Below are 27,374 nucleotides of genomic sequence, written 5' to 3' on the forward strand. Positions count from 1 at the left end.
ACTTTATTCAGCAGTGCTTGCTTTACTCTTTGAAAGTCATCACATGAATGCATTGTAATAAATGGTTTGGCTGCATTAAATATTACACATCTATCGTAGTTCTTTATTTATCTACAGAGATCGGGCATCAGAATAGACCGGAAACTATTCTTTTACCGTTCTGTTTTAATTTCACAATAAAGTTAGTAGTAATAATCTGTTTTGATATTATTGTTTTTTATTAACTACTAGACCGCTGGGTCAGACTGTTAAGACCATCTTTTCTGTGTTACTGTGGGTTTTTTCCATCGCTACAGTCATGAAGTGTCTCTGACCAAAACTCCCCACGAGGTGCTTCATAAGCAACACACAGCCGCCAAAAAGCAACAGCAACTCACGTGCATGTTGACGCCCCCTTAATGCTGAGTTCGAGGACGCATCAGTAATATCCGTTAAACAGACAATCAAGGGACACATAGCGATCTCTCTCATAATTGACATGAACACCAAATTATATTGTTGTCAATTATTACAAGATAATTTCGCTTTTCTCGACATTTTGGCATTTTTCAATGAATGACGTCTTTCTATCTATTTCATTTATTTGATATATGTGTGGAAGCAAACAAGACATAATGTGTTTCCGCCCGGTCTCGAACCGGGGACTTTTCGCGTGTTAGGCGAACGTGATAACCACTACACTACGGAAACAGATGAAAGGGCCTTTGCCCGCCTGTCAAACAGGGGACCCGGGTTCGATTCCCCGTCAGGGCGGATATTCAACCACCTGCTTGTAATATATAGTGAACCCCACAACACCCTTTGAAACCACCCTCTGAAAATTACTTTTGAAGGGTGTAAGACACTTCCAATGTTTCAGGCCCTGCATTGAAGATGAAACTGATGCTTAACAAAAGTTATATCAACAATTATAACATACACACTAAACTTACATGCACACTGTTCATTTCACAAGCCATGGTAACCGGGGCTCTAAAATCGACTCAACCATTTTTACTCAACATGCTTTTCATGTGAAAATTAACACCTGGCTCTAATTAGACAAGTTAGAAAGTGTAGCAGTTTGTCTGCTGCCTTCATGGACGGTATACACATCTTTACAGTTGAAATGTTCAGACTTCAATACATAATGTTTCCAGAAATAAGGTCCCATGGGTCGGAAGTAAATGGGCGGGGACTTTGCCTCTCTATACACGGCTCACCTTCGCGTGTTAGGCGAACGTGATAACCACTACACTACGGAAACTCGGTGAGAGCACCCCTAGTGGTTTATGATTTATATAGCCACATCCAACCTGATTACAACCCAGAGTCTTCAGTGAACAGCGCCCCCCCAGATCCCTCTTATGGTCAAAGATATATCACAATCCGTAGTGATAAGGACTCCCATAGAGAATGACTTAATAAAAGTTGAGGGAGATGAGCCTTACTGTCCTAGGTTTACATGTCCTAGGTTTCGAAACCAGGAGGAAACATCCATATTTATATAAGCACATGTAATATATTCAATATAACATTAATTATTATTTCTTAGCTAGTGTACATTTCAGGCGGCCTTTAAAAATTGCTTTGCTTACTTAAATAATTACACCAAAAGTAATTACAATAAAACAATTATTAATTTCACATTAGCGCAAACAGCTAGAAAATAAATGTTGAATTACTAAATTGCATAAGGCAAGGCAAGTTTATTTATATAGCACCTGTAAGGGAAACTTCTGCAGCAATGGAGAGTCAGGACTCAGAGAGACACGAGGAGAGTTTGGAGCTTTGATGTCAAACACTGGTAGTTTATTACAAGTCAACGGCCGGAGAATTCATATCACAAGTCACAGCAGCAAAAGGTTCTGACTGCACGGGTGGGTTGTCATGTCAATTCTGATCAGCCTCGCATCTTGGTAGACCCTTTAAATAGTTTACAGAGAGTCAAATCCACATATTGGGGATGGGCGTAAACCATGGCGTAAACACATTTGCAGAGGAGATGTCTCTCCCATCTCTGGAGCTTATAAACTAGCGTTTTCACACTCACAAAACCCTCCCTATGCCCTGTAGGTCAAGCTGTAAAACCTAGTATCAACATACGACTGCATCAACACATTCCTTACGGGAGATTAGAAGCAGGGATGGTCGTACATGTCAACACACAAAATAAAGTTAAATATCTAGAAGTAAAGACAGAATTATTCTCTAACAGCACCTTTCAACACAAGGCAATTCAAAGTCCATCCATCCATCCATCTTCTCCCGCTTATCCGTGGTCGGGTCTCGGGGGTAGCAGTTCCAGCAGAGAGCCCCAAACTTTCTTTTCCCTGGCGACATCAACCAGCTCTGACTGGGGGATCCCAAGGCGCTCCCAGGCTAGCGAAGAGATATAATCCCTCCACCTGGTCCTAGGTCTACCCCTTGGTCTCTTCCCAGCTGGACGTGCCTGGAACACCTCCCTAGGGAGGCGCCCAGGTGGCATCCTAACTAGGTGCCCGAACCACCTCAACTGGCTCCTTTCGACGCGAAGGAGGAGCGGCTCAACTCCGAGCGGCTCAACTCTGAGTCCCTCCCTGATGACCGAACTTCTCACCTTATCCCAGCCACCCTGTGGAGAAAACCCATCTCGGCCGCTTGTATCCGTGATCTCGTTCTTTCGGTCATGACCCATCCTTCATGACCATAGGTGAGGGTAGGAACGAAAATGGCCCGGTAGACAGAGAGCTTTGCCTTCTGGCTCAGCTCCCTTTTCGTCACAACGGTGCGGTAAAGCGACTGCAGTACCGCTCCCGCTGCTCCGATTCCTCCGGCCCATCTCACGCTCCATTGTTCCCTCACTCGAGAACAAGACCCCGAGATACTTGAACTCCTTCACTTGGGGTAAGGACTCATTCCCTACTTGAAGTGGACAGTCCATCGGTTTCCTGCTGAGAACCATGGCCTCAGATTTGGAGGTGCTGATCCTCATCCCAGCCGCTTCACACTCGGTTGCGAACCGATCCAGTGAGTGCTGAAGGTCGCAGACCGATGAAGCCATTAGAACCACATCATCTGCAAAAAAGTAGTGGTGCAATCCTTAGTCCACCGACCTGCAGACCCCCTCCCCCATGACTACGCCTCGAAATCCGATCCATGTATATTACAAACAGGATTGGTGACAAAGCGCAGCCCTGGCGGAGGCCAACCCTCACCGGAAATGGGTCCGACTTACTGCCGAGGACCCGGACACAGCTCTGGCTTTGGGAGTACAGAGATTGGATGGCCCTGAGTAGAGACCCCCTCACCCCATACTCCCGCAGCACCTCCCACAGTAACTCCCTGGGAACTCGGTCATACGCCTTCTCCAAGTCTACAAAACACATGTAGACCGGATAAGCGTACTCCCAGGCCCCCTCCAGGATCCTGCGAGAGTAAAAAGCTGATCCGTCGTTCCACGACCAGGACGGAATCCGCATTGTTCCTCCTCAATCTGAGGTTCGACAATCGGCCTGACCCTCCTTTCGAGTACCTTAGAGTAAACTTTCCCGGGGAGGCTGAGTAGTGTGATGCCTCTGTAATTGGCACACACCCTCTGATCCCCCTTTTTAAAAAGGGGAACCACCACCGCGGTCTGCCACTCCTTCTGTACTGTTTCCGACTTCCACGCAACGTTGATGAGACGTGTCAACCATGGCAGTCCCTCAACACCCAGAGCCTTCAGCATTTCCGGGCGGATCTCATCCACCCCCGGGGCTTTGCCACTGTGGAGTTGTTTGACGAGCTCAGTAACTTCCCCCCGGGAGATTGGTGTTGATCCCCCGTCATACTCCAGCTCTGCCTCTAACATAGAGGGCGGAGTTGTCGGGTTCAGGAGTTCCTCAAAGTGTTCCTTCCAACGCCCTAACACTCCATCAGTTGAGGTCAACAACGTCCCATCCTTACTGTACACAGCTTGGATGATTCCCTGCTTCCCCCTCCTGAGGTGTCGGACAGTTTTCAATTCAAAGTGCTTTACAAAAATGAAAGATCTATCTGATCTGAAAGATGCCATTTAAATCTATAAAGGCCTTGGGGCTATGTTGTTTGATTTAATTAAACACAATATATGCACTCCACTATGCCCTTGTAGTATTTACTGTATCCAAAGCTCTTAATATGATTGCTCATATTTCAAGCCATCTTTTTCCCGGCCCCTTGCTTTGGATCATTTTCATCAACCGGCCCCCATTCCAAACTAATTGAATAGCCCTGCTCTGCATATTGTTATTCTTCAATCTGTGCTGCCTGATCAATCTTTTGAATTTTCTATAAATTGAGACAATCAAGACATAATGTGTTTCCGCCCGGTCTCGAACCGGGGGACCTTTCGCGTGTGAGGCGAACGTGATAACCACTACACTACGGGAAACAGATGAAAGGGATTTTGCCGCCTGTCAAACGGGTGAGAAGGGGTTCGATTCCCGGTCGCGACGAGAGTTTTCCTCCACTTCAGACAATGAAACTCACAAGCCCCAACTTAGAAAAACACATTTCAGCCGATAAAAATGACATTTAAATGGTGTAAGAGGCATGCAATGCTTCAGGACCTGCAATGGGGATGACACTGATAACAAAACAACCAATAGTTATTTTAGCACAATTCTAACATTCACATGTTCAATTTACATGCTGTGTAAATACAAGCCATTATAACTTGGGCTCTAAAATCAAGTCTCATGATCCAAATCTTTCAATTCAAACGAAAGCAGATTGTCAAAGCCCTGAGCCGGAGTCAAACTGAAACCTACGGATCTTGCACGGCAATAGTAAGGCTTAACTCCCTTAACTTTTACCATTCATTCTCTATGGTAGTTCTTATCACTACGGATGTAATATATTTCTGGCCACAAGCTGTATTTCGGGGGCGCCCTTTCCTAAATAATGTGACCCAAAGTGAATGATGAGCATTTGGGGGAAAAGGGATACACAAAAAGTCATTAATAACATAACTTTTCTGTGTTTTATTTTTTAGACAGGGGATAATAATCCTAGAAATAGAATGCATACGTGATTGCTATTTGTTTGTTGTGTCCAATACAAAACTCAAAAATCATACGATTTTTACTCAACATGTTTTTAATGTGAAAATGAACTCACACACTAATTAGACCAGTTAGGGAATGCAGTTGGTCAATGTCCCTTTGTCCTGCTGCCTTCATGGACTGTATACAAATCCTGACAGTTGGTTACACATGTTCAAAGGGAGGCAACTATGTGCTATTTCTTACTTTTAATCTAGGACCATATAATACAAAAAAAAAACACAAATAATCCCCATTGTGGAATCAATGTCATTGAAATACAAGGTACATTTCTCCGCTCTTTCCAAAGTCCACAATGTATAGTTTCCGGGGGTGAATGCAGAAGTGAATGAATAATATCTCTTTTCTCTACATATTTCTATTTTTCAATCTATGCTGCCTTTTTTATCGACTTTATTTTGTGTATTTGGAGACAAGCAAGACAAAGATTTGTTTCCCGCCCGGTCTCGAACCGGGGACCTTTCGCGTGTTAGGAGAACGTTATAACCACACTACGGAAACTGATGAAAGGGCTTTTGCCACCTGTCAATCACAATAGTCGGGTTCGATTCCCCGTCGGGACGAGTTTATCACCACTTCTTTGAAAGATACAATGGCACTCAAAACAAGCAGTGCTTTTGAGCTACTCGCCTTATTTTCAAGTTCTTAACAGCATCCCGGGACCTATACACAGCTTCTCCTGTATATCTGTGCTCCAACTATCTGCCATCAAGATAGTATTCAATATCGCTAGTTGTAAACATTCGGAAAACGCTTTTGGTTTAGTGTTAGCTAAACTAGCACTTGGCGTTAGCTACAGTTAGCCAACAGGTAGGCTACTTTTTTCGTATTTGTAATAACTTGCAATATATATACAGTAACTGTGTACAGCGTTTGAAACTAAAAGCGACAGAAATGACAGATACATTAGGGTTGATTTGTAAGTAACAGCCACTACGAACAAGCTAAAAGGCAACCACACACTACTGCTAATAGATTGTAATCGTTGCCATAGATACAGGTAGTTTCTTTCTTGTTTAGATATCACTCGAGTAAAAGCAACACAATAACCGAGAAAATGAATACTACAAGTTTAACTGTGGGGCTGACATATAAACATAAATAAAATGCTAAATTAACTACGGATGTAATATATTTTTTGCCAAAAGCAGGCGCTGTGTAGACCCCGTTTCCAGGGACAACCGCGACGGAGGAGCAAGCACCAACAGCAAAAGGACAAGAGATCACATTGCCGACAAAATTCGAGTAATATCACGCAACCTACATCCCGTAAAATGTATCAAACGTAAGTGGAGCTTATTTTTTCTGTGACTAAACAAATCTCATATTAGTACACTTTTTTTGTTAGTAGTTTTGACGTCTTACACTCTGTGTATTGTTAGCTAAGGTAATGTAACTTACTGTTAGCTAACGTCTTTACAATATCTGCAATGTTTGCTTAACAAAGAGTTGTCAATTGTGTTTTAAAGTGTATCTTGTCAATACTGATCCGAAATCCAAAAATCTGTGCGTTTAAAGATCACATTTGAACTACTGTTTAGGACATACATTTTCATCGTGATTTTTTGCAACAGAATAATTTACTACTGTGCATTTTAAATGGGTAAATACTACAGTATTCAGTCTCTTTTTAAATAAACTCCAGGTACAAAACTAATAGAGAATTATTATTGTTATATCTGTCCATCCATTTTAGCTATTTTCTTTTATGCATTTGTGATTATTTGACGGGTAAATTATGTTACCCATCTGCTATATAGTGCTTAAAAACAGCTGCAAAGGCCCCAGTGAGCACATCTTACGCTGGAAAACATTGTCAAGGCAAGACGTGGTTTTTTCCATTTATTTTTGTTGTATTCCAATAATCCAACATATAAAGAACATTGGTTTCACCTGTGGCATTTCATTCTGGTGCAGCAATCACACCACCACCTCCAATAAAAACCTGATCAGCTGGTGCCCAAAACTACCTTTAAAAATGGCTTTGCTTAACTAAATAATTACAACAAAAGTCATTACAATAAAACAATTATAATTTCACATTAACACAAACAGATAAATTACATAAGTTTATTTATATAGCACCTTTCAAGTGCTTTACAAAAATGAAAGACATTAAGAAAATGGCATTTAAAATCAGTCATTAAAAAGCAAAGATAATACAATTAACATTAAAAGAAAAAATACCTGAATAAAAGTTACAGTGCAGTTTTCAGATATGAATAGTTCAATTAAAAGCAGCGGCAAAAAGAAAAAGTCTTCAGCCTGGATTTAAAAGTCGTCAGAGTTGCAGCGGACCGGCAGGTTTCTGGGAGTTGTTCCAGATGTTTGGAGCATCATAACTGAACGTCTCCATGTTTAGTTCTGGGGACAGAAAGCTGACCAAATGACTTAAACTGATGTAGAGCTCCAACAGTAGTCAATGTGCTTTGTGACTGAAAGGATTCACTATTGTTGTAATCAACCACATGTACAGTGAAGTAATACATCTGCCTGCCTGTCCACCTTCCTCTCCGTCGGGTCATGTAATATAAAAGTTGTGACCAAAAACATTACAATCAGTGTTTTTCTGTGTGCAGGAGGAAGGAGACCAACTTTTTCCCAGGGAAGATAAGGATGTCTCTCAGGAAGGGTCCATCTGGCCACCTGCGACAGGACCCTTCAGAGGAGGGAATGAGAATCAAAAAAAATCCTTCCCTTCAGGACAAGTCTGCCCCTCAGAAGCATGTGAGGACAAATGCTCTCACTGAGGTCCTTCAGGGGGGAGGGCAAGGGTCCGCCCGACTCGAGGTGATGGGGGAATATTTATTACAGTTTCATTCCATGTGAATGATGTCGGCTACACCAGTAACCTGATGGAAAAGGTGGAAGAGGAGGAGAGAGGTGGGACCTTCAACCATCAAAGGCCACGCAAGACGCTGTCCTCGATGAAGGTATTGATATCTGTGACACGCTTTAATCATGGCAGTCACATATTTAAGGCTTTATTACATGTTCTCTTGTTGTGTATGTACTACGGTGATTCACAGATCTGCCTTGTCCAGCGCCTCCTGTCCCTCTGGTCGCAGCACACCAGCCTGCAGCCTCTGTCCCGGGCTATAGTCAGGATGTTGCCCACTGGAACTGCTCGCACCAGCAGAACATTTGGATGAAGACTGAGTTGGAAACATTGGGTCTGTGGCCAGGTTCAAGTCCCGTGTGACACCTTATGAACTGTTGTCCCTGTGGCGTTATCCGCCTCAGCCTGAGCTCATAGACTCAATCTCTGACCTGCCTTCACCCAAGTACTATCAGTTTCATCCATATTTCATTTGGAAGCCAGAGCATGCGATCACGGAGAAGGTGAGAAACAATGGTGTCTTGCCCTGTCTCTATGGCTCTCCGAACCCTCAGGTTGTTCTCTTCTGGCACTGGAAGGCCAAGAGTCATCCTTGGGACAAGCGGCCAGTACTATATTTTAGCTTCTCGACTCACCTGCAAGGTCTGCAAAAGTACTGGCATGCTGACAAGCCCCAGTGGCTGGAGAAGCTACCCCGGGGCTTCAGCAACATCGTGCCGGCCTTCCTGACGCACAAAAAGGCCGTCTGCAAATGTGTCCTGGATGAGATGAGGCGCAGCGGCAGATCCCCAGAGGACACGTCCAAGCAGCTGACGGAGGCGCTCAATCTCAAATATGAGAGAGCTCACCTGGCCTACCTGCTGTGTGTGCAGAATGTCAGGGATGCTGAGGCAGGAGTCTACGGCCAAAGGACCATCACTGGGTTCCTCAGACAGGAAGATACTCCGGCTGCATGTGGTGGATACTCGGACGGTGATGGCTGCTGTGGAGTTTGTGTCTCTTCCCTCTACCTGGTCCAGGTGGAGGAGCTCCTCACTCTGCTGCTTCAGGGGGCCTTTGGACAGGCCCTGAGGTCAGATCACACTCGCAGAGGGGCTAGGAAGGTTGTGCTGTCGTCCGGCACCGTGTCTTCCTATGCCATCATGAAGGAGAACTGGAGGATCCTGAGCTAGGTGACGTGCTCTTTTGTTACCAAAAACCTAGAGGTGGATTCAACTCCCAGCCTTTGAAGTTACAATCCAGATACTTCTTTTGTTCTTCAGAGATGCTGAGTGCAGACATTGTCTGCTGTACTGCATCACTGTGACCTTTTCTCCGCCTGTGGGCAAACACAGAACATGTTTGAGTTAGTAAAGTTTAACATCCTCAAACCTTTCAATACTGGAGCTGTGCGATCCACGGGCTAATTTCTGAAGATTCATTCTAGTGTTTTACAATCACTAGAAACTCATTGCAATTTGGTTCTAAATAAACCTGATTGTACATTTAGTCATCTATATCAAATGTGAATTGACACTTGCTGTACTTGCTATTGTTCTCACTATGTTTATTGTTAAGCACAAATACACCACAGCAAAATCTTCGTTTATGAAAAAAAACTGCATGAAACCTGATAATGATTCTGATCTTCACTTCAATTCAAATTCAATTCAAAACCTTTATTTATACAGATAAAACCCATTGAGATCATAGACCTCTTTACAATGGTGACCTGCTTCAATTAGTTCCAAACATTAATACAAACATGACAGAAAACAAAGGACATTATATGATACTACAGTTTGTATACTAGTAGCATTTACAGACACCAATATCTTCACTGCAATATGGTTAAATGACATCATAACATGTTTTACCTCGACCAAACCAATTATATTTAATATCAATTAATACATTTTGGTCACTTTGTACTCTGAACAACTATGTTATTTATTTATAAATGCATCTGTAACTTTAAATCATTAACTGCCGTCAACAGCCAAAAAAAAAAAAGATTTGGCCGATCACACAAATGTATGTTCCTCACAAATGTGGCACCATTTAAAAAGATATATATACACAGGCTTTCCTACGGTATGACATGTATTGCCAAAAAGTATTGTTTCAGCAAAGACATAATCCAACAAACAACACATTTCCTTACTTTTTGTGTTTGGTTTATATAGAGAAAACGATGCGGCACAATGCTAATGTTAGCCTCCCCCTCAAAGGAAAGCTAAGGCTAGGTTTTAGCACAACAGGCGGACAGCAGCATACCTACGGAGGACCGGAGCACACGCCGGTCAACCCGGTGGTTTGAAAGATGGAGAAGTGATGCGGCCATGAAGTGTCTCTGACCAAAACTTCCCCACGAGGTGCTTCATAAGCAACACACAGCCGCCAAAAAGCAACAGCAACTCACGTGCATGTTGACGCCCTCTTAATGCTGAGTTCGAGGACGCATCAGTAATATCCGTTAAACAGACAATCAAGGGACACATAGCGATCTCTCTCATAATTGACATGAACACCAAATTATATTGTCGTCAATTATTACAAGATAATTTCGCTTTTCTCGACATTTTGGCATTTTTCAATGAATGACGTCTTTCTATCTATTTCATTTATTTGATATATGTGTGGAAGCAAACAAGACATAATGTGTTTCCGCCCGGTCCTCGAACCGGGGACCTTTCGCGTGTTAGGCGAACGTGATAACCACTACACTACGGAAACAGATGAAAGGGCCCTTTGCCGCCTGTCAAACAGGGGACCCGGGTTCGATTCCCCGTCAGGGCGGATATTCAACCACCTGCTTGTAATATATAGTGAACCCCACAACACCCTTTGAAACCACCCTCTGAAAATTACTTTTGAAGGGTGTAAGACACTTCCAATGTTTCAGGCCCTGCATTGAAGATGAAACTGATGCTTAACAAAAGTTATATCAACAATTATAACATACACACTAAACTTACATGCACACTGTTCATTTCACAAGCCATGGTAACCGGGGCTCTAAAATCGACTCAACCATTTTTACTCAACATGCTTTTCATGTGAAAATTAACACCTGGCTCTAATTAGACAAGTTAGAAAGTGTAGCAGTTTGTCTGCTGCCTTCATGGACGGTATACACATCTTACAGTTGAAATGTTCAGACTTCAATACATAATGTTTCCAGAAATAAGGTCCCATGGGTCGGAAGTAAATGGGCGGGACTTTGCCTCTCTATACACGGCTCACCTTCGCGTGTTAGGGCGAACGTGATAACCACTACACTACGGAAACTCGGTGAGAGCACCCCTAGTGGTTATGATTTATATAGCCACATCCAACCTGATTACAACCCAGAGTCTTCAGTGAACAGCGCCCCCCAGATCCCTCTTATGGTCAAAGATATATCACATCCGTAGTGATAAGGACTCCCATAGAGAATGACTTAATAAAAGTTGAGGGAGATGAGCCTACTGTCCTAGGTTTACATGTCCTAGGTTTCGAAACCAGGAGGAAACATCCATATTTATATAAGCACATGTAATATATTCAATATAACATTAATTATTATTTCTTAGCTAGTGTACATTTCAGGCGGCCTTTAAAAATTGCTTTGCTTACTTAAATAATTACAACCAAAAGTAATTACAATAAAACAATTATTAATTTCACATTAGCGCAAACAGCTAGAAAATAAATGTTGAATTACTAAATTGCATAAGGCAAGGCAAGTTTATTTATATAGCACCTGTAAGGGAAACTTCTGCAGCAATGGAGAGTCAGGACTCAGAGAGACACGAGGAGAGTTGGAGCTTTGATGTCAAACACTGGTAGTTTATTACAAGTCAACGGCCGGAGAATTCATATCACAAGTCACAGCAGCAAAAGGTTCTGACTGCACGGGTGGGTTGTCATGTCAATTCTGATCAGCCTCGCATCTTGGTAGACCCTTTAAATAGTTTACAGAGAGTCAAATCCACATATTGGGGATGGGCGTAAACCATGGCGTAAACACATTTGGCAGAGGAGATGTCTCTCCCATCTCTGGAGCTTATAAACTAGCGTTTTCACACTCACAAAACCCTCCCTATGCCCTGTAGGTCAAGCTGTAAAACCTAGTATCAACATACGACTGCATCAACACATTCCTTACGGGAGATTAGAAGCAGGGATGGTCGTACATGTCAACACACAAATAAAGTTAAATATCTAGAAGTAAAGGACAGAATTATTCTCTAACAGCACCTTTCAACACAACGCAATTCAAAGTCCATCCATCCATCCATCTTCTCCCGCTTATCCGTGGTCGGGTCTCGGGGGTAGCAGTTCCAGCAGAGAGCCCCAAACTTTCTTTTCCCTGGCGACATCAACCAGCTCTGACTGGGGGATCCCAAGGCGCTCCCAGGCTAGCGAAGAGATATAATCCCTCCACCTGGTCCTAGGTCTACCCCTTGGTCTCTTCCCAGCTGGACGTGCCTGGAACACCTCCCTAGGGAGGCGCCCAGGGGGCATCCTAACTAGGTGCCCGAACCACCTCAACTGGCTCCTTTCGACGCGAAGGAGGAGCGGCTCAACTCCGAGCGGCTCAACTCCGAGTCCCTCCCTGATGACCGAACTTCTCACCTTATCCCAGCCACCCTGTGGAGAAAACCCATCTCGGCCGCTTGTATCCGTGATCTCGTTCTTTCGGTCATGACCCATCCTTCATGACCATAGGTGAGGGTAGGAACGAAAATGGCCCGGTAGACAGAGAGCTTTGCCTTCTGGCTCAGCTCCCTTTTCGTCACAACGGTGCGGTAAAGCGACTGCAGTACCGCTCCCGCTGCTCCGAGTCTCCGGCCCATCTCACGCTCCATTGTTCCCTCACTCGAGAACAAGACCCGAGATACTTGAACTCCTTCACTTGGGGTAAGGACTCATTCCCTACTTGAAGTGGACAGTCCATCGGTTTTCCTGCTGAGAACCATGGCCTCAGATTTGGAGGTGCTGATCCTCATCCCAGCCGCTTCACACTCGGTTGCGAACCGATCCAGTGAGTGCTGAAGGTCGCAGACCGATGAAGCCATTAGAACCACATCATCTGCAAAAAGTAGTGGTGCAATCCTTAGTCCACCGACCTGCAGACCCCCTCCCCCATGACTACGCCTCGAAATCCGATCCATGTATATTACAAACAGGATTGGTGACAAAGCGCAGCCCTGGCGGAGGCCAACCCTCACCGGAAATGGGTCCGACTTACTGCCGAGGACCCGGACACAGCTCTGGCTTTGGGAGTACAGAGATTGGATGGCCCTGAGTAGAGACCCCCCTCACCCCATACTCCCGCAGCACCTCCCACAGTAACTCCCTGGGAACTCGGTCATACGCCTTCTCCAAGTCTACAAAAACACATGTAGACCGGATAAGCGTACTCCCAAGCCCCCTCCAGGATCCTTGCGAGAGTAAAAAGCTGATCCGTCGTTCCACGACCAGGACGGAATCCGCATTGTTCCTCCTCAATCTGAGGTTCGACAATCGGCCTGACCCTCCTTTCGAGTACCTTAGAGTAAACTTTCCCGGGGAGGCTGAGTAGTGTGATGCCTCTGTAATTGGCACACACCCTCTGATCCCCCTTTTTAAAAAGGGGAACCACCCACCGCGGTCTGCCACTCCTTCTGTACTGTTTCCGACTTCCACGCAACGTTGATGAGACGTGTCAACCATGGCAGTCCCTCAACACCCAGAGGCCTTCAGCATTTCCGGGCGGATCTCATCCACCCCGGGGCTTTGCCACTGTGGAGTTGTTTGACGAGCTCAGTAACTTCCCCCCGGGAGATTGGTGTTGATCCCCCGTCATACTCCAGCTCTGCCTCTAACATAGAGGGCGGAGTTGTCGGGTTCAGGAGTTCCTCAAAGTGTTCCTTCCAACGCCCTAACACTCCATCAGTTGAGGTCAACAACGTCCCATCCTTACTGTACACAGCTTGGATGATTCCCTGCTTCCCCCTCCTGAGGTGTCGGACAGTTTTCAATTCAAAGTGCTTTACAAAAATGAAAGATCTATCTGATCTGAAAGATGCCATTTAAATCTATAAAGGCCTTGGGGCTATGTTGTTTGATTTAATTAAACACAATATATGCACTCCACTATGCCCTTGTAGTATTTACTGTATCCAAAGCTCTTAATATGATTGCTCATATTTCAAGCCATCTTTTTCCCGGCCCCTTGCTTTGGATCATTTTCAATCAACCGGCCCCCATTCCAAACTAATTGAATAGCCCTGCTCTGCATATTGTTATTCTTCAATCTGTGCTGCCTGATCAATCTTTTGAATTTTCTATAAATTGAGACAATCAAGACATAATGTGTTTCCGCCCGGTCTCGAACCGGGGACCTTTCGCGTGTGAGGCGAAACGTGATAACCACTACACTACGGAAACAGATGAAGGGATTTTGCCGCCTGTCAAAACGGGTGAGAAGGGTTCGATTCCCGGTCGCGACGAGAGTTTTCCTCCACTTCAGACAATGAAACTCACAAGCCCCAACTTAGAAAAACACATTTCAGCGATAAAAATGAACATTTAAATGGTGTAAGAGGCATGCAATGCTTCAGGACCTGCAATGGGGATGACACTGATAACAAAACAACCAATAGTTATTTTAGCACAATTCTAACATTCACATGTTCAATTTACATGCTGTGTAAATACAAGCCATTATAACTTGGGCTCTAAAATCAAGTCTCATGATCCAAATCTTTCAATTCAAACGAAAGCAGATTGTCAAAGCCCTGAGCCGGAGTCAAACTGAAACCTACGGATCTTGCACGGCAATAGTAAGGCTTAACTCCCTTAACTTTTACCATTCATTCTCTATGGTAGTTCTTATCACTACGGATGTAATATATTTCTGGCCACAAGCTGTATTTCGGGGGCGCCCTTTCCTAAATAATGTGACCCAAAGTGAATGATGAGCATTTGGGGGAAAAGGGATACACAAAAAAGTCATTAATAACATAACTTTTCTGTGTTTTATTTTTTAGACAGGGGATAATAATCCTAGAAATAGAATGCATACGTGATTGCTATTTGTTTGTTGTGTCCAATACAAACTCAAAAATCATACGATTTTTACTCAACATGTTTTTAATGTGAAAATGAACTCACAACACTAATTAGACCAGTTAGGGAATGCAGTTGGTCAATGTCCCTTTGTCTGCTGCCTTCATGGACTGTATACAAATCCTGACAGTTGGTTACACATGTTCAAAGGGAGGCAACTATGTGCTATTTCTTACTTTTAATCTAGGACCATATAATACAAAAAAAAACACAAATAATCCCCATTGTGGAATCAATGTCATTTGAAATACAAGGTACATTTCTCCGCTCTTTCCAAAGTCCACAATGTATAGTTTCCGGGGTGAATGCAGAAGTGAATGAATAATATCTCTTTTCTCTACATATTTCTATTTTTCAATCTATGCTGCCTTTTTTATCGACTTTATTTGTGTATTTGGAGACAAGCAAGACAAAGATTTGTTTCCTCCGCCCGGTCTCGAACCGGGGACCTTTCGCGTGTTAGGAGAACGTTATAACCACACTACGGAAACTGATGAAAGGGCTTTTGCCACCTGTCAATCACAATAGTCGGGTTCGATTCCCCGTCGGGACGAGTTTATCACCACTTCTTTGAAAGATACAATGGCACTCAAAACAAGCAGTGCTTTTGAGCTACTCGCCTTATTTTCAAGTTCTTAACAGCATCCCGGGACCTATACACAGCTTCTCCTGTATATCTGTGCTCCAACTATCTGCCATCAAGATAGTATTCAATATCGCTAGTTGTAAACATTCGGAAAACGCTTTTGGTTTAGTGTTAGCTAAACTAGCACTTGGCGTTAGCTACAGTTAGCCAACAGGTAGGCTACTTTTTTCGTATTTGTAATAACTTGCAATATATATACAGTAACTGTGTACAGCGTTTGAAACTAAAAGCGACAGAAATGACAGATACATTAGGGTTGATTTGTAAGTAACAGCCACTACGAACAAGCTAAAAGGCAACCACACACACTACTGCTAATAGATTGTAATCGTTGCCATAGATACAGGTAGTTCTTCTTGTTTAGATATCACTCGAGTAAAAGCAACACAATAACCGAGAAAATGAATACTACAAGTTTAACTGTGGGGCTGACATATAAACATAAATAAAATGCTAAATTAACTACGGATGTAATATATTTTTTGCCAAAAGCAGGCGCTGTGTAGACCCCGTTTCCAGGGACAACCGCGACGGAGGAGCAGCACCCAACAGCAAAAGGACAAGAGATCACATTGCCGACAAAATTCGAGTAATATCACGCAACCTACATCCCGTAAAATGTATCAAACGTAAGTGGAGCTTATTTTTTCTGTGACTAAACAAATCTCATATTAGTACACTTTTTTTGTTAGTAGTTTTGACGTCTTACACTCTGTGTATTGTTAGCTAAGGTAATGTAACTTACTGTTAGCTAACGTCTTTACAATATCTGCAATGTTTGCTTAACAAAGAGTTGTCAATTGGTGTTTTAAAGTGTATCTTGTCAATACTGATCCGAAATCCAAAAATCTGTGCGTTTAAAGATCACATTTGAACTACTGTTTAGGACATACATTTTCATCGTGATTTTTTTTGCAACAGAATAATTTACTACTGTGCATTTTAAATGGGTAAATACTACAGTATTCAGTCTCTTTTTAAATAAACTCCAGGTACAAAACTAATAGAGAATTATTATTGTTATATCTGTCCATCCATTTTAGCTATTTTCTTTTATGCATTTGTGATTATTTGACGGGTAAATTATGTTACCCATCTGCTATATAGTGCTTAAAAACAGCTGCAAGGCCCCAGTGAGCACATCTTACGCTGGAAAACATTGTCAAGGCAAGACGTGGTTTTTTCCATTTATTTTTGTTGTATTCCAATAATCCAACATATAAAGAACATTGGTTTCACCTGTGGCATTTCATTCTGGTGCAGCAATCACACCACCACCTCCAATAAAAACCTGATCAGCTGGTGCCCAAAACTACCTTTAAAAATGGCTTTGCTTAACTTAAATAATTACAACAAAAGTCATTACAATAAAACAATTATTAATTTCACATTAACACAAACAGATAAATTACATAAGTTTATTTATATAGCACCTTTCAAGTGCTTTACAAAAATGAAAGACATTAAGAAAATGGCATTTAAAATCAGTCATTAAAAAGCAAAGATAATACAATTAACATTAAAAGAAAAAATACCTGAATAAAAGTTACAGTGCAGTTTCAGATATGAATAGTTCAATTAAAAGCAGCGGCAAAAAGAAAAGTCTTCAGCCTGGATTTAAAAGTCGTCAGAGTTGCAGCGGACCGGCAGGTTTCTGGGAGTTTGTTCCAGATGTTTGGAGCATCATAACTGAACGTCTCCATGTTTAGTTCTGGGGACAGAAAGCTGACCAAATGACTTAAACTGATGTAGAGCTCCAACAGTAGTCAATGTGCTTTGTGACTGAAAGGATTCACTATTGTTGTAATCAACCACATGTACAGTGAAGTAATACATCTGCCTGCCTGTCCACCTTCCTCTCCGTCGGGTCATGTAATATAAAAGTTGTGACCAAAACATTACAATCAGTGTTTTTCTGTGTGCAGGAGGAAGGAGACCAACTTTTCCCAGGGAAGATAAGGATGTCTCTCAGGAAGGGTCCATCTGGCCACCTGCGACAGGGACCCTTCAGAGGAGGGAATGAGAATCAAAAAAAATCCTTCCCTTCAGGACAAGTCTGCCCCTCAGAAGCATGTGAGGACAAATGCTCTCACTGAGGTCCTTCAGGGGGGAGGGCAAGGGTCCGCCCGACTCGAGGTGATGGGGGAATATTTATTACAGTTTCATTCCATGTGAATGATGTCGGCTACACCAGTAACCTGATGGAAAAGGTGGAAGAGGAGGAGAGAGGTGTGACCTTCAACCATCAAAGGCCACGCAAGACGCTGTCCTCGATGAAGGTATTGATATCTGTGACACGCTTTAATCATGGCAGTCACATATTTAAGGCTTTATTACATGTTCTCTTGTTGTGTATGTACTACGGTGATTCACAGATCTGCCTTGTCCAGCGCCTCCTGTCCCTCTGGTCGCAGCACACCAGCCTGCAGCCTCTGTCCCGGGCTATAGTCAGGATGTTGCCCACTGGAACTGCTCGCACCAGCAGAACATTTGGATGAAGACTGAGTTGGAAACATTGGGTCTGTGGCCAGGTTCAAGTCCCGTGTGACACCTTATGAACATGTTGTCCCTGTGGCGTTATCCGCCTCAGCCTGAGCTCATAGACTCAATCTCTGACCTGCCTTCACCCAAGTACTATCAGTTTCATCCATATTTCATTTGGAAGCCAGAGCATGCGATCACGGAGAAGGTGAGAAACAATGGTGTCTTGCCCTGTCTCTATGGCTCTCCGAACCCTCAGGTTGTTTCTTCTGGCACTGGAAGGCCAAGAGTCATCCTTGGGACAAGCGGCCAGTACTATATTTTAGCTTCTCGACTCACCTGCAAGGTCTGCAAAAAGTACTGGCATGCTGACAAGCCCCAGTGGCTGGAGAAGCTACCCCGGGGCTTCAGCAACATCGTGCCGGCCTTCCTGACGCACAAAAAGGCCGTCTGCAAATGTGTCCTGGATGAGATGAGGCGCAGCGGCAGATCCCCAGAGGACACGTCCAAGCAGCTGACGGAGGCGCTCAATCTCAAATATGAGAGAGCTCACCTGGCCTACCTGCTGTGTGTGCAGAATGTCAGGGATGCTGAGGCAGGAGTCTACGGCCAAAGGACCATCACTGGGTTCCTCAGACAGGAAGATACTCCGGCTGCATGTGGTGGATACTCGGACGGTGATGGCTGCTGTGGAGTTTGTGTCTCTTCCCTCTACCTGGTCCAGGTGGAGGAGCTCCTCACTCTGCTGCTTCAGGGGGCCTTTGGACAGGCCCTGAGGTCAGATCACACTCGCAGAGGGGCTAGGAAGGTTGTGCTGTCGTCCGGCACCGTGTCCTTCCTATGCCATCATGAAGGAGAACTGGAGGATCCTGAGCTAGGTGACGTGCTCTTTTGTTACCAAAAACCTAGAGGTGGATTCAACTCCCAGCCTTTGAAGTTACAATCCAGATACTTCTTTTGTTCTTCAGAGATGCTGAGTGCAGACATTGTCTGCTGTACTGCATCACTGTGACCTTTTCTCCGCCTGTGGGCAAACACAGAACATGTTTGAGTTAGTAAAGTTTAACATCCTCAAACCTTTCAATACTGGAGCTGTGCGATCCACGGGCTAATTTCTGAAGATTCATTCTAGTGTTTTACAATCACTAGAAACTCATTGCAATTTGGTTCTAAATAAACCTGATTGTACATTTAGTCATCTATATCAAATGTGAATTGACACTTGCTGTACTTGCTATTGTTCTCACTATGTTTATTGTTAAGCACAAATACACCACAGCAAAATCTTCGTTTATGAAAAAAAACTGCATGAAACCTGATAATGATTCTGATCTTCACTTCAATTCAAATTCAATTCAAAACCTTTATTTATACAGATAAAACCCATTGAGATCATAGACCTCTTTTACAATGGTGACCTGCTTCAATTAGTTCCAAACATTAATACAAACATGACAGAAAACAAAGGACATTATATGATACTACAGTTTGTATACTAGTAGCATTTACAGACACCAATATCTTCACTGCAATATGGTTAAATGACATCATAACATGTTTTACCTCGACCAAACCAATTATATTTAATATCAATTAATACATTTTGGTCACTTTGTACTCTGAACAACTATGTTATTTATTTATAAATGCATCTGTAACTTTAAATCATTAACTGCCGTCAACAGCCAAAAAAAAAAGATTTGGCCGATCACACAAATGTATGTTCCTCACAAATGTGGCACCATTTAAAAAGATATATATACACAGGCTTTCCTACGGTATGACATGTATTGCCAAAAAGTATTGTTTCAGCAAAGACATAATCCAACAAACACACATTTCCTTACTTTTTGTGTTTGGTTTATATAGAGAAAACGATGCGGCACAATGCTAATGTTAGCCTCCCCCTCAAAGGAAAGCTAAGGCTAGGTTTTAGCACAACAGGCGGACAGCAGCATACCTACGGAGGACCGGAGCACACGCCGGTCAACCCGGTGGTTTGAAAGATGGAGAAGTGATGCGGCCATGAAGTGTCTCTGACCAAAACTCCCCACGAGGTGCTTCATAAGCAACACACAGCCGCCAAAAAGCAACAGCAACTCACGTGCATGTTGACGGCCCTCTTAATGCTGAGTTCGAGGACGCATCAGTAATATCCGTTAAACAGACAATCAAGGGACACATAGCGATCTCTCTCATAATTGACATGAACACCAAATTATATTGTCGTCAATTATTACAAGATAATTTCGCTTTTCTCGACATTTTGGCATTTTTCAATGAATGACGTCTTTCTATCTATTTCATTTATTTGATATATGTGTGGAAGCAAACAAGACATAATGTGTTTCCGCCCGGTCTCGAACCGGGGACCTTTCGCGTGTTAGGCGAACGTGATAACCACTACACTACGGAAACAGATGAAAGGGCCCTTGCCGCCTGTCAAACAGGGGACCCGGGTTCGATTCCCCGTCAGGGCGGATATTCAACCACCTGCTTGTAATATATAGTGAACCCCACAACACCCTTTGAAACCACCCTCTGAAAATTACTTTTGAAGGGTGTAAGACACTTCCAATGTTTCAGGCCCTGCATTGAAGATGAAACTGATGCTTAACAAAAGTTATATCAACAATTATAACATACACACTAAACTTACATGCACACTGTTCATTTCACAAGCCATGGTAACCGGGGCTCTAAAATCGACTCAACCATTTTTACTCAACATGCTTTTCATGTGAAAATTAACACCTGGCTCTAATTAGACAAGTTAGAAAGTGTAGCAGTTTGTCTGCTGCCTTCATGGACGGTATACACATCTTTACAGTTGAAATGTTCAGACTTCAATACATAATGTTTCCAGAAATAAGGTCCCATGGGTCGGAAGTAAATGGGCGGGACTTTGCCTCTCTATACACGGCTCACCTTCGCGTGTTAGGCGAACGTGATAACCACTACACTACGGAAACTCGGTGAGAGCACCCCTAGTGGTTATGATTTATATAGCCACATCCAACCTGATTACAACCCAGAGTCTTCAGTGAACAGCGCCCCCCAGATCCCTCTTATGGTCAAAGATATATCACATCCGTAGTGATAAGGACTCCCATAGAGAATGACTTAATAAAAGTTGAGGGAGATGAGCCTTACTGTCCTAGGTTTACATGTCCTAGGTTTCGAAACCAGGAGGAAACATCCATATTTATATAAGCACATGTAATATATTCAATATAACATTAATTATTATTTCTTAGCTAGTGTACATTTCAGGCGGCCTTTAAAAATTGCTTTGCTTACTTAAATAATTACACCAAAAGTAATTACAATAAAACAATTATTAATTTCACATTAGCGCAAACAGCTAGAAAATAAATGTTGAATTACTAAATTGCATAAGGCAAGGCAAGTTTATTTATATAGCACCTGTAAGGGAAACTTCTGCAGCAATGGAGAGTCAGGACTCAGAGAGACACGAGGAGAGTTGGAGCTTTGATGTCAAACACTGGTAGTTTATTACAAGTCAACGGCCGGAGAATTCATATCACAAGTCACAGCAGCAAAAGGTTCTGACTGCACGGGTGGGTTGTCATGTCAATTCTGATCAGCCTCGCATCTTGGTAGACCCTTTAAATAGTTTACAGAGAGTCAAATCCACATATTGGGGATGGGCGTAAACCATGGCGTAAACACATTTGCAGAGGAGATGTCTCTCCCATCTCTGGAGCTTATAAACTAGCGTTTTCACACTCACAAAACCCTCCTATGCCCTGTAGGTCAAGCTGTAAAACCTAGTATCAACATACGACTGCATCAACAACATTCCTTACGGGAGATTAGAAGCAGGGATGGTCGTACATGTCAACACACAAAATAAAGTTAAATATCTAGAAGTAAAGACAGAATTATTCTCTAACAGCACCTTTCAACACAAGGCAATTCAAAGTCCATCCATCCATCCATCTTCTCCCGCTTATCCGTGGTCGGGTCTCGGGGGTAGCAGTTCCAGCAGAGAGCCCCAAACTTTCTTTTCCCTGGCGACATCAACCAGCTCTGACTGGGGGATCCCAAGGCGCTCCCAGGCTAGCGAAGAGATATAATCCCTCCACCTGGTCCTAGGTCTACCCCTTGGTCTCTTCCCAGCTGGACGTGCCTGGAACACCTCCCTAGGGAGGCGCCCAGGTGGCATCCTAACTAGGTGCCCGAACCACCTCAACTGGCTCCTTTCGACGCGAAGGAGGAGCGGCTCAACTCCGAGCGGCTCAACTCCGAGTCCCTCCCTGATGACCGAACTTCTCACCTTATCCCAGCCACCCTGTGGAGAAAACCCATCTCGGCCGCTTGTATCCGTGATCTCGTTCTTTCGGTCATGACCCATCCTTCATGACCATAGGTGAGGGTAGGAACGAAAATGGCCCGGTAGACAGAGAGCTTTGCCTTCTGGCTCAGCTCCCTTTTCGTCACAACGGTGCGGTAAAGCGACTGCAGTACCGCTCCCGCTGCTCCGATTCTCCGGCCCATCTCACGCTCCATTGTTCCCTCACTCGAGAACAAGACCCCGAGATACTTGAACTCCTTCACTTGGGGTAAGGACTCATTCCCTACTTGAAGTGGACAGTCCATCGGTTTCCTGCTGAGAACCATGGCCTCAGATTTGGAGGTGCTGATCCTCATCCCAGCCGCTTCACACTCGGTTGCGAACCGATCCAGTGAGTGCTGAAGGTCGCAGACCGATGAAGCCATTAGAACCACATCATCTGCAAAAAGTAGTGGTGCAATCCTTAGTCCACCGACCTGCAGACCCCCTCCCCCATGACTACGCCTCGAAATCCGATCCATGTATATTACAAACAGGATTGGTGACAAAGCGCAGCCCTGGCGGAGGCCAACCCTCACCGGAAATGGGTCCGACTTACTGCCGAGGACCCGGACACAGCTCTGGCTTTGGGAGTACAGAGATTGGATGGCCCTGAGTAGAGACCCCCTCACCCCATACTCCCGCAGCACCTCCCACAGTAACTCCCTGGGAACTCGGTCATACGCCTTCTCCAAGTCTACAAAACACATGTAGACCGGATAAGCGTACTCCCAAGCCCCCTCCAGGATCCTTGCGAGAGTAAAAAGCTGATCCGTCGTTCCACGACCAGGACGGAATCCGCATTGTTCCTCCTCAATCTGAGGTTCGACAATCGGCCTGACCCTCCTTTCGAGTACCTTAGAGTAAACTTTCCCGGGGAGGCTGAGTAGTGTGATGCCTCTGTAATTGGCACACACCCTCTGATCCCCCTTTTTAAAAAGGGGAACCACCACCGCGGTCTGCCACTCCTTCTGTACTGTTTCCGACTTCCACGCAACGTTGATGAGACGTGTCAACCATGGCAGTCCCTCAACACCCAGAGCCTTCAGCATTTCCGGGCGGATCTCATCCACCCCCGGGGCTTTGCCACTGTGGAGTTGTTTGACGAGCTCAGTAACTTCCCCCCGGGAGATTGGTGTTGATCCCCCGTCATACTCCAGCTCTGCCTCTAACATAGAGGGCGGAGTTGTCGGGTTCAGGAGTTCCTCAAAGTGTTCCTTCCAACGCCCTAACACTCCATCAGTTGAGGTCAACAACGTCCCATCCTTAGTGTACACAGCTTGCATGATTCCCTGCTTCCCCCTCCTGAGGTGTCGGACAGTTTTCAATTCAAAGTGCTTTACAAAAATGAAAGATCTATCTGATCTGAAAGATGCCATTTAAATCTATAAAGGCCTTGGGGCTATGTTGTTTGATTTAATTAAACACAATATATGCACTCCACTATGCCCTTGTAGTATTTACTGTATCCAAGCTCTTAATATGATTGCTCATATTTCAAGCCATCTTTTTCCCGGCCCCTTGCTTTGGATCATTTTCATCAACCGGCCCCCATTCCAAACTAATTGAATAGCCCTGCTCTGCATATTGTTATTCTTCAATCTGTGCTGCCTGATCAATCTTTTGAATTTTCTATAAATTGAGACAATCAAGACATAATGTGTTTCCGCCCGGTCTCGAACCGGGGACCTTTCGCGTGTGAGGCGAACGTGATAACCACTACACTACGGAAACAGATGAAAGGGATTTTGCCGCCTGTCAAACGGGTGAGAAGGGTTCGATTCCCGGTCGCGACGAGAGTTTTCCTCCACTTCAGACAATGAAACTCACAAGCCCCAACTTAGAAAAACACATTTCAGCGATAAAAATGACATTTAAATGGTGTAAGAGGCATGCAATGCTTCAGGACCTGCAATGGGGATGACACTGATAACAAAACAACCAATAGTTATTTTAGCACAATTCTAACATTCACATGTTCAATTTACATGCTGTGTAAATACAAGCCATTATAACTTGGGCTCTAAAATCAAGTCTCATGATCCAAATCTTTCAATTCAAACGAAAGCAGATTGTCAAAGCCCTGAGCCGGAGTCAAACTGAAACCTACGGATCTTGCACGGCAATAGTAAGGCTTAACTCCCTTAACTTTTACCATTCATTCTCTATGGTAGTTCTTATCACTACGGATGTAATATATTTCTGGCCACAAGCTGTATTTCGGGGGCGCCCTTTCCTAAATAATGTGACCCAAAGTGAATGATGAGCATTTGGGGGAAAAGGGATACACAAAAAGTCATTAATAACATAACTTTTCTGTGTTTTATTTTTTTAGACAGGGGATAATAATCCTAGAAATAGAATGCATACGTGATTGCTATTTGTTTGTTGTGTCCAATACAAAACTCAAAAATCATACGATTTTTACTCAACATGTTTTTAATGTGAAAATGAACTCACACACTAATTAGACCAGTTAGGGAATGCAGTTGGTCAATGTCCCTTTGTCTGCTGCCTTCATGGACTGTATACAAATCCTGACAGTTGGTTACACATGTTCAAAGGGAGGGCAACTATGTGCTATTTCTTACTTTTAATCTAGGACCATATAATACAAAAAAAAACACAAATAATCCCCATTGTGGAATCAATGTCATTTGAAATACAAGGTACATTTCTCCGCTCTTTCCAAAGTCCACAATGTATAGTTTCCGGGGTGAATGCAGAAGTGAATGAATAATATCTCTTTTCTCTACATATTTCTATTTTTCAATCTATGCTGCCTTTTTTATCGACTTTATTTTGTGTATTTGGAGACAAGCAAGACAAAGATTTGTTTCCGCCCGGTCTCGAACCGGGGACCTTTCGCGTGTTAGGAGAACGTTATAACCACACTACGGAAACTGATGAAAGGGCTTTTGCCACCTGTCAATCACAATAGTCGGGTTCGATTCCCCGTCGGGACGAGTTTATCACCACTTCTTTGAAAGATACAATGGCACTCAAAACAAGCAGTGCTTTTGAGCTACTCGCCTTATTTTCAAGTTCTTAACAGCATCCCGGGACCTATACACAGCTTCTCCTGTATATCTGTGCTCCAACTATCTGCCATCAAGATAGTATTCAATATCGCTAGTTTGTAAACATTCGGAAAACGCTTTTGGTTTAGTGTTAGCTAAACTAGCACTTGGCGTTAGCTACAGTTAGCCAACAGGTAGGCTACTTTTTTCGTATTTGTAATAACTTGCAATATATATACAGTAACTGTGTACAGCGTTTGAAACTAAAAGCGACAGAAATGACAGATACATTAGGGTTGATTTGTAAGTAACAGCCACTACGAACAAGCTAAAAGGCAACCACACACTACTGCTAATAGATTGTAATCGTTGCCATAGATACAGGTAGTTCTTCTTGTTTAGATATCACTCGAGTAAAAGCAACACAATAACCGAGAAAATGAATACTACAAGTTTAACTGTGGGGCTGACATATAAACATAAATAAAATGCTAAATTAACTACGGATGTAATATATTTTTTGCCAAAAGCAGGCGCTGTGTAGACCCCGTTTCCAGGGACAACCGCGACGGAGGAGCAGCACCAACAGCAAAAGGACAAGAGATCACATTGCCGACAAAATTCGAGTAATATCACGCAACCTACATCCCGTAAAATGTATCAAACGTAAGTGGAGCTTATTTTTTCTGTGACTAAACAAATCTCATATTAGTACACTTTTTTTGTTAGTAGTTTTGACGTCTTACACTCTGTGTATTGTTAGCTAAGGTAATGTAACTTACTGTTAGCTAACGTCTTTACAATATCTGCAATGTTTGCTTAACAAAGAGTTGTCAATTGTGTTTTAAAGTGTATCTTGTCAATACTGATCCGAAATCCAAAAATCTGTGCGTTTAAAGATCACATTTGAACTACTGTTTAGGACATACATTTTCATCGTGATTTTTTTGCAACAGAATAATTTACTACTGTGCATTTTAAATGGGTAAATACTACAGTATTCAGTCTCTTTTTAAATAAACTCCAGGTACAAAACTAATAGAGAATTATTATTGTTATATCTGTCCATCCATTTTAGCTATTTTCTTTATGCATTTGTGATTATTTGACGGGTAAATTATGTTACCCATCTGCTATATAGTGCTTAAAAACAGCTGCAAGGCCCCAGTGAGCACATCTTACGCTGGAAAACATTGTCAAGGCAAGACGTGGTTTTTTCCATTTATTTTTGTTGTATTCCAATAATCCAACATATAAAGAACATTGGTTTCACCTGTGGCATTTCATTCTGGTGCAGCAATCACACCACCACCTCCAATAAAAACCTGATCAGCTGGTGCCCAAAACTACCTTTAAAAATGGCTTTGCTTAACTTAAATAATTACAACAAAAGTCATTACAATAAAAACAATTATTAATTTCACATTAACACAAACAGATAAATTACATAAGTTTATTTATATAGCACCTTTCAAGTGCTTTACAAAAATGAAAGACATTAAGAAAATGGCATTTAAAATCAGTCATTAAAAAGCAAAGATAATACAATTAACATTAAAAGAAAAAATACCTGAATAAAGTTACAGTGCAGTTTCAGATATGAATAGTTCAATTAAAAGCAGCGGCAAAAAGAAAAAGTCTTCAGCCTGGATTTAAAAGTCGTCAGAGTTGCAGCGGACCGGCAGGTTTCTGGGAGTTTGTTCCAGATGTTTGGAGCATCATAACTGAACGTCTCCATGTTTAGTTCTGGGGACAGAAAGCTGACCAAATGACTTAAACTGATGTAGAGCTCCAACAGTAGTCAATGTGCTTTGTGACTGAAAGGATTCACTATTGTTGTAATCAACCACATGTACAGTGAAGTAATACATCTGCCTGCCTGTCCACCTTCCTCTCCGTCGGGTCATGT

General features: G+C 43.1%; 6 non-coding genes across 6 annotated transcripts; all 6 read right to left on the minus strand.

Annotated features, from left to right (window-relative positions):
• Window positions 1-617: 617 nt before the first annotated feature.
• On the minus strand, window positions 618-690 carry trnav-aac. The gene has a single exon. It is a non-coding gene; the product is annotated as a tRNA-Val (tRNA).
• Window positions 691-4,298: 3,608 nt separating this feature from the next.
• Window positions 4,299-4,373, minus strand: trnav-cac. The gene has a single exon. It is a non-coding gene; the product is annotated as a tRNA-Val (tRNA).
• Window positions 4,374-10,525: 6,152 nt separating this feature from the next.
• trnav-aac lies at window positions 10,526-10,599 on the minus strand. Its single transcript has one exon. It is a non-coding gene; the product is annotated as a tRNA-Val (tRNA).
• A 3,607-nt stretch (window positions 10,600-14,206) lies between these two features.
• Window positions 14,207-14,280, minus strand: trnav-cac. The gene has a single exon. It is a non-coding gene; the product is annotated as a tRNA-Val (tRNA).
• A 6,153-nt stretch (window positions 14,281-20,433) lies between these two features.
• trnav-aac lies at window positions 20,434-20,506 on the minus strand. The gene has a single exon. It is a non-coding gene; the product is annotated as a tRNA-Val (tRNA).
• A 3,600-nt stretch (window positions 20,507-24,106) lies between these two features.
• On the minus strand, window positions 24,107-24,179 carry trnav-cac. Its single transcript has one exon. It is a non-coding gene; the product is annotated as a tRNA-Val (tRNA).
• Between the last annotated feature and the right edge of the window lie 3,195 nt (window positions 24,180-27,374).

The sequence above is a fragment of the Gymnodraco acuticeps genome, unplaced genomic scaffold, assembly GCF_902827175.1.
Source record: "Gymnodraco acuticeps unplaced genomic scaffold, fGymAcu1.1, whole genome shotgun sequence".
Taxonomy (NCBI): domain Eukaryota; kingdom Metazoa; phylum Chordata; class Actinopteri; order Perciformes; family Bathydraconidae; genus Gymnodraco; species Gymnodraco acuticeps.